Raw genomic sequence first — 11,566 nt, forward strand, 5'->3', positions numbered from 1 at the left:
TTTCAGAATGTATCAACAAAATCGAAATATTCATGAGGCAAAATAGTATGAAAGATTGGACAACTATTTTTTTTTTTAAGCAATGTGATGAAAGGAATATGAATGCTACATTCAAATTTTTTAAAAAAAGTTGTTGAATGAATTATGTATTAGAAACAACAATTCTTATTTTTTTGTGATTTCATTAAACAGGATAATGCTTTATTACCGCTTATTGCATATTTAATCGCATTAAATATGTTAATTATGTATCATATCACAATGTATCATATAATCGATAATGAATCATATATGGAATTTTCAGTAATTTTTAAAAATGTTGAAAGAAATGATAATTATATAGAAAACACTTGAGATTTACGTTGTTTACACTTATTTATACTCTTTAAACACTCACTTCGTTTCAAGTGGTCAAATATTTTAATTTGGTATTTTTTTTTAATTTGGTATTGATTATTAAATAAATATAGAGAGCTAATAAGTACTATAACTTTTGCAAAACATGCGCATTATGCCATGTTTTAACTTTTGTGATAAAGTAGGAATATTCAAATAAATTTTTAAAAGATAAAAGTGAATCTCAATTCTCATATATACTAGTGGTGATAGCACGGGCCAAACATGTTAAGCTTCATTTTTAAAAATTATTTTAAAAGTAGTGAAATAAATTGTTATTATTAAATAATTAAAGTTTTTAATTATTTTAATTTATAATATTTTTTTTATTCTATTTTAAGTGACATCGATATAATTTCGAGAGTTAAGCAAATATCACGATTGAAGTAGCGAAGCAGACATGTCTTAAATGACTTATAATAACTAATTAGAAGTGATATAGCAAAATAGCTATAAAAAATACTTGTAAAAATAGTTTAAGTGAGCCTCGTATAAGATATCAAGTTAATTTTACATATAAAGAGTTAATTAATTATTTTATGTCTATTTTGATTTTTTTAATCCAATTTAATAACTTTTTAATACTTAAATGATTTATAATTAGAGGCGATGTAGTAAATTATGATTGAAGTAGCTGAAACAAACACATAAATGACATATAATAATTAAGGGTGATATAGTAAAATTAAGGAGCAAATAGTGGTCGACAAGTATGTCGATCATCGAAACAAAAAGGTTGTTAAAAAAATTAAAAGTTAATTTCTTTGTTTATGTATTTTATGCTTCATTTAATTGTACCTAATAAAAATTGATATTTTAAGCACTCAGTTCTACATCATAACTATGTATTTAATTTTTTGTTTGCATCTAATTATTTGGATCTCAATAGGTGTACTACTTTCATATTTTTTTGGACACGGATATTACTATTGCAAAAGTACTTTATCCGATCATTATTAATTTTTAATTTTTAATCTTTTTATCTATTTTATTCTTTTTACTAAATAATATTTATAATCTAATACTTAAATGACTATTTAGAATTGATATAATAAAATTACTATAAAAGTTACTTTTGAATTTTTTTTAAGTGAACCCGTATAAGTCGTCAAATTAATTTAAAACATCAATCATTAACTAATTAGAAGCGATATAATAAAATTACTATAAAAAGTATTTGTTAGAAAAAAATTAAATGGACTCGATATAAGTCGTCCAATTAATTTAAAACATCAAGTGGTAACTTATAATTTTGTGTCTGTTTTATTTTTTTAATGAAATATTATTAATTTTTAATGCTTAGATGATCTATAATAATTAATTAGGCGTGATATAGTAAAATCACGATTGAAGTAGCTGAAGCAGACATGTCATAAATATCTATTGTATTATTTTAATTAAATATTATTAATTGTTTAATACGTAAATGACTTGTAACAATTAATTAGGAATGATATAGTAAAATCACAGTTGAAGCAGCTGAAACAGACATGTCATAAATATTTATTTTACTTTTTTCATTATATATTATTAATTTTCTAATACGTAAATGACTTATATAATTAATCAGGGATGATATAATAAAATCATGATTGAAGCAGCTGAAGCAGATATGCCATAAATATCTATTTTAATTTTTTAATTAAATAATATTAATTTTTTAATACGTAAATGACTTATAATAATTAATTATCTGATACTTCAATGACTTATAATAACTATCTAGAAGTGATATAATAAAATTACTATAAAAGTTACTTGTGATTTTTTTTTTCAAGTGAACCCCGTATAAGTCGTCAAGTTAATTTAAAACATCAGCGACTAACTAATTAGAAGCGATATAATAAAATTACTATAAAAAGTATGTGGAAAAAAATTTAAGTGGACTATATATAAGTCGTCAAATAATTTAAAACATCAAGAGTTAACTTATAATAGTGTTTCTATTTTACCTTTTTTTTTAATGAAATATTATCAATTTTTTAATGCTTAGATGATCTATAATAATTAATTAGGGGTGATATAATAAAATCACGATTGAAGCAGTTGAAGCAGACATGTCACGAATGTTTATTATATATTTTAATTAAATATTATTAATTTTTTATACGCAAATAACTTATAATAATTAATTAGGAATGATATAGTAAAATTACGGTTGAAGTAGCTGAAGTAAACATGTCATAAATATCTATTTATTTTTTTTAATTACGTATTATTAATTTTCTAATACGTAAATAACTTATAATAATTAATTAAGAATTATATAGTAAAATTACGGTTGAAGCAGCTGAAACAATCTTGTCATAAATGTCTATTTTAATTTTATTATTTTTTTTAAATTTTTAGTAAATAATTTATAATAATTAATTAGGGGTAATATAGTAAAATCACAATTGAAGCTGCTGAAGCAGGCATGTCGTCCACAAGCTGCCTGCTTCAGCAGCTTATTGTCACTTATATATTAGTAGTAGATATATATACTAGCTACCACTAGCCCGTGCAAGGCATGGGTCCAATAAATATTTTAAAAAAAATTATTTTAATTATTGAGATTTATAGTGTTTTGTACATATTTTTTAAAAATATATAACAAATTATTTCTTTTAGATATTTTAAGTTGTTAACTATTATAATTTATAATACATTTTATATAATTTTCAAATGCTTAGATGACCATAATAATTAATTATGGTGATATAATAAAATTAAGATTGAAGTCGCGAAGCAGACATGACTTAATGACTCACAACGACTAATTAAAAGTGATATAACAAAATTACTATACAAAATACTTGTGAAAATTTTTAATTAATTAGGAGTGACATAGTAAAATCATGATTGAAACAACATAACATACATGTCTAATTAGAAGTGATTTAACAATATTATTATCATACAAAATACTTGGGTGAAACAGCTGAAGAAGACATGTCATAAATATCTATTTTATTTACTATTAAATATTATTAATTTCTAATACATAAATAACTTATAATAATTAATTAGAGATGATATAATAAAATCATGGAGGAAGCAGCTTACGAATTAGGCAGAATCAGAAATATCTATTTTACTTTTTTATTAAATATAATTATTTTTTTTAATATAATAATTAACTAGAATCAGATAATAAAATCACGGAGAAAGCAGCTCAGGAAGCAGGAGAAGCAGGCATGTTCATGGAGACCTGCCTGTTTCTCTTGCCTTTTGCCTTTTATTAGATAGTAAAATACATATTGGTAATTTGAAATTTAATACTCCTTCCCTCTCAAATTACGTGTCGTCATTTGATCGGACTCGATATTTAAGAAATAATTATTGACTTTGTTAAAGTTACAAAATTATCCTTCTTAAAAAAAGGAGTAATAGTATTTAAAATCAAGTGAGACCACTTTTAATTGAAAAAATAAATAAAAAAAGGAGTAATAGTATTTAAAATCAAGTGAGACCACTAAGGGTAAAATTGTAATTGCATTTTTAAAAATTTACCAAATAAAGAAAGACGATATTTCTTTTGGGACAGACCAAAAAGAAAATAGTGATACATAATTTGGGATGGAGTGAGTACTATATATGAATATGAATGAAAGAGGCATATGATCAGTTCCAACTATTTTGAGATTAACACATGCGCTGTTGATTATTTGATAAATCAATCTGAGATTTATTAAATTAAAAAATTTACCGAGAAACGGTGTGCACAATGTTCTATCTTCCTGGTCGAATACAAATTATGACAAATAGTGAAACAAAGCTCTTGTAGCTCAGTTGGTTAGAGCACCCGTTTAGTAAGCGGGAGGTCTTGAGTTCGACTCTCAACAAGAGCAATATTATTTTTTATAAAGTGGTAAACTTTTAGCATATTTAGTCTACCAAATTTTGACATTTTCAAAACTTCAAACTGGTAAATTATTGTCTTATTTTTTTTAACTGTTTTTTTCCTTTTTGACAACATTTTAATTTTCAACTTTTCATGTAACATATTTAAATACAAGATTTAATAATGTTAGTTTTTAGTTTCTCATACTTCGTGTCAAGTCATACCAATAACCAAACAAATAAATTATAAACTAAAAAGAAAGAGTGTCATTTGTTGGAGAGGAGATCACAAACCAGAATAGTAGGTAGTTGGGTCTTATTTTATTTATCGATGGGATTAGATTTGGTTAACCTTTTTTGATGGGATTAGATTTGGATCACGTAACTTTTTTCTTGTAATTTCTTACTTTGATATCTATTTTTCTATATTATTTATTATGCTTCAATTATTACACTGCTATTTTTCATTACATATTCCTTTCTGAATGACATGTAATGCTTTGCCTGATATGTGGTTGGTGTTGGCTAAATGGACTAGAACTTTTTTACTACAGTTGAAAAGGTGTATCTTTCGGCTTAAAAGGAGGAGAATATTCACTTTTGAAATGACTTTGAATTTTGTACTATGCACATATTTTGATCACAATTACAAAGAATGATGCACTAAAAGGAATTGTTTAAAAATTCACCTTTCATTGTAAAGCTGTTAACACTAAGTTGTTGTGGTCTTAATTTCCCAACAGTTAATATTTACATGAAAATATTGCAAATGTAAGTTACTTGGACAAATTTAAGAACGTTGCACCATCACAATATACCTTACATCAGAAACAACATACCCAGTGTTATTCCCACAAAATGGGGTCTCGAGAGGGTAAATTTAATACAGTTCATACCGCTATCTCATCTGAAGTAGAGAGACTGTTTCTGATAGACCCCCGGCTCAGGACAAATAACAAATATGATTAAACAAAAATCATAAAAGCAACCAACAAAAAAGGAATATCACATTTCTATATAGTAAAGGAAACAAAACACCCACAAAGTGATATTGTAAACTAACCATATGAAAATATCACCAAAACACCACGAACAAGAGATTATGAGACGTTGTAGACATTGATAAAATTAAACAGAGCACTCTTCCCTACTATTATGAACGTACTCCTACCTACTATACCCCTCTATCCTAATCCGCGTCCTCCACACCTTCCTATCAAGGTTCATGTCCTCCGTAATCTGTAACTGTCCCATGTTCTGCCTAATCACCTCTCTCCAATATTTCTTCAGCCTACCTTTTACCCCGCCTAAACTCATCCATAGCTAGTTTCTCACACCTCCGAACTGGAGCATTCGTGTCCTTCCTCATGACATGCCCAAACCAATGCAACCTCACTTCTCGTAGCTTGTCTTCCACTGAAGTCACTCTCACCTTCTCCGAATAGTCTCGTTTCTAACCCTATCCATCCTGGTAAGTCCACACATCCATCGTAACATTTTTATCTCCGTCACTTTCAACTTTTAAATGTGAAAGTTCTTAACTAGCCAACATTCCTCTCCATACAATATACCTTGAAGAATGATAATTAGCTTTCTAATTTAGTGCATCATTGATATTGACAATTATTTCTTTTATTCACTTTTACTTGTTTAATTTAAAAAATTAAAAAATAATTCATTAAGTATTTTTCAGTTTCAATATTAGAATTTATTTGTTACTTCTTAAACCGTAAAAATATGTCAAGTCAAGTATGAATAAGTAAATATGTTAGGAGAAATTAAAGTACTAATTAATTTTGACAATGAACTTCATTATACGTTGGGATCATGAATACGATAGGTAGATAAAGACAAGAAATTTCTCAAATCGTTGGGATCATTTCTATGCATTTCGACAATAATAAAACAAACCAAAAAAAGGTATTTAGAGTTGGGGTTAATTAATCAGGCATAATTTTTATTTGAAAGGATAACTAAGATTTGACAATAATTTGTCGCCTAAACTATTATTTTAATAATAAAATACTATTTGTGAATGAATATGGGTAGTAAAAAGTTGCGTAGAAATTATCTGTTAATTTTATTGATTCCACTATGACATTATCCTAAGATAAAATGATAATGACACAAAAATTTGGTGGGATTAAGGCCATGATTAGTAGTAATGAAGAAAGTTACAAAGTTTTGGACTTTCTCTAAATTGCTGATTTTTAAATCAACGGCAGATTTGATGGCAAAACTGGAGGAGGAATGTCTGCATTGTCCATTTGACACGTGTCCTTAATCAAGTTGACATTTTTCTCATGTAATTTCTTATCTTGTCCCTTGTTTATGCATGTCATGTGCAATTTTGTTACGTGGACCATCAATGAATATGATTGAGTAATTAAAATTAGATCTTGAAATGTATACAAGCAGCGATGGATCTATCCTTTATCGAGGGGTTCATTCGAATCTCATTCGACGAAAAATTATGCTATATATGTACGATTAAAATTATTTTTTATGTATATATATTAGATGTTGAATTCCCTTCGATTAGTTCGTATGTTCACTTATGAACTTCTTCATGAATATTCTGGCTTCGTCACTGTATACAAGAATGTAAAATCCGATAGTAAGAAGCGTTTTATCTTTTTAGTGAATCTTTGGATGCATTTGTTGGTTTGTTTCTTAATTATATACCTCTTTTAGTAATATGTTTTTAATCAAGTGCATCATTTATCTGTAATAATTCGAATTATAACGTCAGAATACTAACAATGACAGAACAAAATCGTACTCAATATCAAAATATCGGTACTCGAGCAAATGATTTCAAATAAAGTAGAATTCGACTGAATTTATTCGAAACTCTAGCAGAGTAATACTAATATATTAACTTTGTTTAATGTATTAATATTTGTTCGTGCTACTATTATTTTCTCCATTATTTTTAATATGATTTTTCTATAGTGTTTTTCTTTGTTAACTCAAAGGTACTTCTGTATCGTTGTATTTCATTTTTCATAATTGATTTCTTATGTCTTACTTTTATTAAGGATCTATAAAAAAAACAACTCTCTACCTTCATAAGGTAAAAGTAAAACCGCGTATATATTACCTTTTCTAGACTCAACCGTGAAATTCATACAGTAAGCATATTGTTATAATTAATCTATCGTATAACTTGTTAAATTTTTGTTTCTTTAAGATGGATATATTAGAAAGAGTACAGTCAATTCTAAAGTGGGTAAATCCAAGTAAGAAGGAACATTTAACTGTAACAAAATTAAAATTAAAGATTAAGTCCTGTAATTTAGTTCTTGGAAGGCAGCCAATTATGATATGATCCCAGTGGATTGACGTTGATATTTTAAATTGACAATTCTTTTATATTCTCTGCTCAAGACAAGAAACAAATCAAGAAAACTTTGATGGTGATACTCCATCTGTCTCAATTTGGTTCATGTTCTTTTTTCTATTTGTCAATAAAAGAATTGACATATTTCTACTATGAAAAAATATTGATCTCTCTATACATTTCAGTATTTTATTTGAAGTTAGAGGTGTTTTTTTTTTTTTAGCATTTTAGGTATGCATCAGCACTTGATTTCATGTTTATCTAATACTACTAAACAAATTCTGATGGAACTGTCTATAACAAGATAATTAAATTAACAAATGAAGTTTCCTAGATTAATAGCGCGTTTGGTGCGTTTTAAGAACTAATATTGGTTTAAAAAGTTAATAATCATCGTTTGGTTGGTTTTAGTAAACTACTCCTCCGTCTATCTTTACATACCACTACTGACCCACCCTTACGAAACTATAAATAATAAGAGTAATTTTACTAACTATATCACCCTTTAAATATATAAGAGATAAGCATTCAGTACCCCTCGAACTATGATCAAAGTTGTTATGACACACTCCAACTTCATATCTATTACCGTCCTGAACTCAGTTTTAGTATATTTTTGTCACCATTTTGTGCTGACATGACACTTTTATTACATAAAAAAGGGATCCACATCAAAAGTGTCACGTCAACCAAAAAAGTGTTACATCAGCTAAAAAGGGTGACAAAAATACACTAAAATTGAGTTCAAGGGTAATAGAACCTCTGTAAAGTTGAAGTGTGTCGTAACAAATTTGATCATAGTTCAGAAGGATACTAGATATTTTACTCAATATATAATAAATTCAAAGTTTTGAAAAACAACTAAGAATAGAACAGGCACAAATGGGTAAATTAACATTTGATTTTTCAAACTTAGACAAGCATATTTAAACATCTAATTTTAATAACATGAACAGAGGGAGTAGTAAAGAATAATGGATGGCAATGAAAAAGTTGAAGAATAATGATGGTATCCACACACAACACAACATAGGTTTTACTAATTACTATCATATTAATAATTCCTAGATTCTCATATATTCATGTGTACATGTACCAACATTATTTTTAAAGATTAAAAAATTAGCACACACTTGATGCCATTTGGATCTAAATCCAAAGGGCGATAGTTCTTAATAATCCATAGAATCCAACATCATATATTCTCTTGTCTTTGAACAATACTAACTTTTAATAAAAGAAAAAAGAGTATCATGTGCTTTAGATGGGTCAAAAGTGTTTGGCCTGCCACTTGGTAATATCCCATGTCATTCGTCCATTACTACCAAACAATTTTCTTTCACATAACTAGATGGCCCGTGCGTGCTCGTGTCTTGTACGGTCGAGCATTCAACGAACATCATTGTATACTAAATATTAAGAGGAATTAAAGATAAATTTATAAAAATATTCTTCTTATTCATGATTTCTTAGAAGCATATTAAAGGAAAATCGACAAGTAATATGAGATGAGGGAGTAGGAGATGCTAGGTTCAAAGTATATGAAAAAGTGTGAATAAAAAAAAAGGAGGAAAAATGGTGGAGAAGGGAGACACCAATTTTAAAAAGTGTACTCCCAAATTGAAAAATTCACTCTTTCTCCCACATTGGTGGAAGAAGAAAACTTGTGAGTGTTTAAAATAAGGGACACTTACTCCACGTGGTAAGTAAGACAAGAAATAAGAGATGCTTCGCGCCATCATCGTTGCTCGCTCGGCTCGGCTTCGAATTTGAATTTGTCAAATGATTGATTGATGAGAACTATCTTTTTGGACAAAGTTTATTTGACAGAAATTCAGTTTGAAAATATCAAAAGGAAAAACATAACTTTTTCTGTGTTTTGATACTCCATTTATATGCATGCATGCAGATTCCGAAACAGTGTTTCGAAACAGTGTAGTGCTGAAACGAAGGGATGCAACCCTTCAACGAAATGACACACTGATTCATGAAATGGTATGCCTGTTCGGAAAAGACACATTCTTTGGACGAATAGACATGGCTTTTCCAGAAAGGTCACACCTTTTAAGTGAACCATTGCCACTTTTCAGAAGAGGAACATATTAGCTATATAAATCTGCTTTCATCCATAGGTTTAGGCACGAATTTTCTGAAATACAAACTCTCTTCTTGTCTTGAAAAACTTTCTGTGTGATCTATTAAACCGTTGAGTGAGTTCGCTAAATCCAACAATTTGAGGTACTGCTATTGTTCGAATTGAAGGTCATTTTATCCTGGGAGGAAGATTCCAAAACCTCGGGTACAGTAAGGGGAATTATTCCTTAAGGACACTCCATGAATTCGGAGGACTTGGTCCTTTAATTCTGTTTCATCCTTTTTCTGAATCTTAACACACTTCTTAGATAGATTATTCGTAATCTAGTGTTGAAGGTGTTACGGAACTTCATAAGTGTTCTTGTCTTGGACTTGAACTGGTGTTGAAGTTTGTGTTTCTTATATACAGATTCTTGTACCCGAATACATAAAAGATAACAATCTTAAGGAATAACCTTCTGCAGAATCTGTATTGCTTGTTTTTGGAGATTAAAACTTTAAGCTTTCTACTCCGTTTGAACTTAACTAGTGATTCGAAGACATAAAATCTTCATCACAAGTTAAAAATCATTCGGTTGATGATTGAAAGTCATAAAAACTTCATCGTTAACTAGAAACAAGAAGAAGATTTTAACGTTGCTTAACTTTGTAAATAGTATTCTGAAAATACTAAATTTTATTATCTTGTGGTGATAGGAAAAATGACTAACGAAATTCAAATGCAAGATGCGGCTACGACTGTGGGGGCAACTAGCATTGCTTCAACAAGTCGAGCAAATGCTTCGCAACCAATGGCACATGCGGAGAAGCCCAAAAAATTTACGGGCATTGCCTTTAAGCGATGGCAGCAAAAGATATTCTTTTACCTCACCACTCTATGCCTTCAAAGGTTCACTACTGAGGATGCTCTTGAGGTGCCCGAGGGAACCTCGGACAAAGAGCATTTCATGATTGTAGAAGCTTGGAAATACTCGGACTTCCTTTGAAGGGATTATATATTGAGTGGTCTTCAAGACGACCTCTACAATATTTACAGTGGAACTAAGACATCGAAGGAATTATGGGGGGCACTAGAATGAAAATACAAGACAGAGGATGCGGGAATTAAGAAATTCTTTGTTGCAAGGTTCTTGGACTTTAAAATGAAAGATAGTAAATCAGTCGTATCTCAAGTGCAGGAATTGCAAGTAATCATTTACGATCTCCTAGCAGAAGGTATATCTTTGAAAAATACCTTAGTTGAACAAATTAAAAATATTCTTAGTACTCACATAAGCTATTTTGTAGGTTTGATTGCGAATGAAGCATTTCAAGTAGCAGCGATCATTGAGAAGCTACCACCTATGTGGAAAGATTTCAAAAACTACTTGAAGCACAAACGCAAGGAGATGACTGTCGAAGATCTTATTGTCCGACTATGTATTGAAGAGGATAATAAGGATGCCGAGAAAAGGACAAAAGGGAATTCTACAATTAATGGAGCACATATTGTAGAAGATGACCAAAATAATTCTAAGAAAAGGAAGAAAGTTGAACAAGGAAGCCATCAACCCAAGAAGAAATTCAAGGGAAAGTGCTTCAACTGTGGCAAGATTGGCCATAATCCCACGAATTGTCGTGCTCCTAAGAAAGGCAAGAAAAAGGACCAAGCAAATATGATTGAGTCCAATAAAAAATGTGATGATCTGTGTGCTATGTTTTCAGAATGCAACTTGGTGGGGAATCCTCGCAAGTGGTGGATGGATTCTGTTGCCACCCGCCATGTTTGTGCCAACAAAGAGTTGTTTTCGTCATTCGCTCCGGCTCAAGTAGAAGAAATAATCTACATGGCTAACTCCGCTACGGCTAAGGTAGAAGGAACAGGAAAAGTGGGCTTGAAAATGACTTCAGAAAAGGTCTTGACACTTAACA

General features: G+C 29.4%; 1 non-coding gene across 1 annotated transcript; it reads left to right on the forward strand.

Annotated features, from left to right (window-relative positions):
- The first annotated feature begins 4,152 nt into the window (after positions 1-4,152).
- Positions 4,153-4,226, forward strand: TRNAT-AGU. Its single transcript has one exon. It is a non-coding gene; the product is annotated as a tRNA-Thr (tRNA).
- Positions 4,227-11,566: the final 7,340 nt, after the last annotated feature.

Source organism: Capsicum annuum, unplaced genomic scaffold (genome assembly GCF_002878395.1).
Source record: "Capsicum annuum cultivar UCD-10X-F1 unplaced genomic scaffold, UCD10Xv1.1 ctg3590, whole genome shotgun sequence".
NCBI lineage: Eukaryota > Viridiplantae > Streptophyta > Magnoliopsida > Solanales > Solanaceae > Capsicum > Capsicum annuum.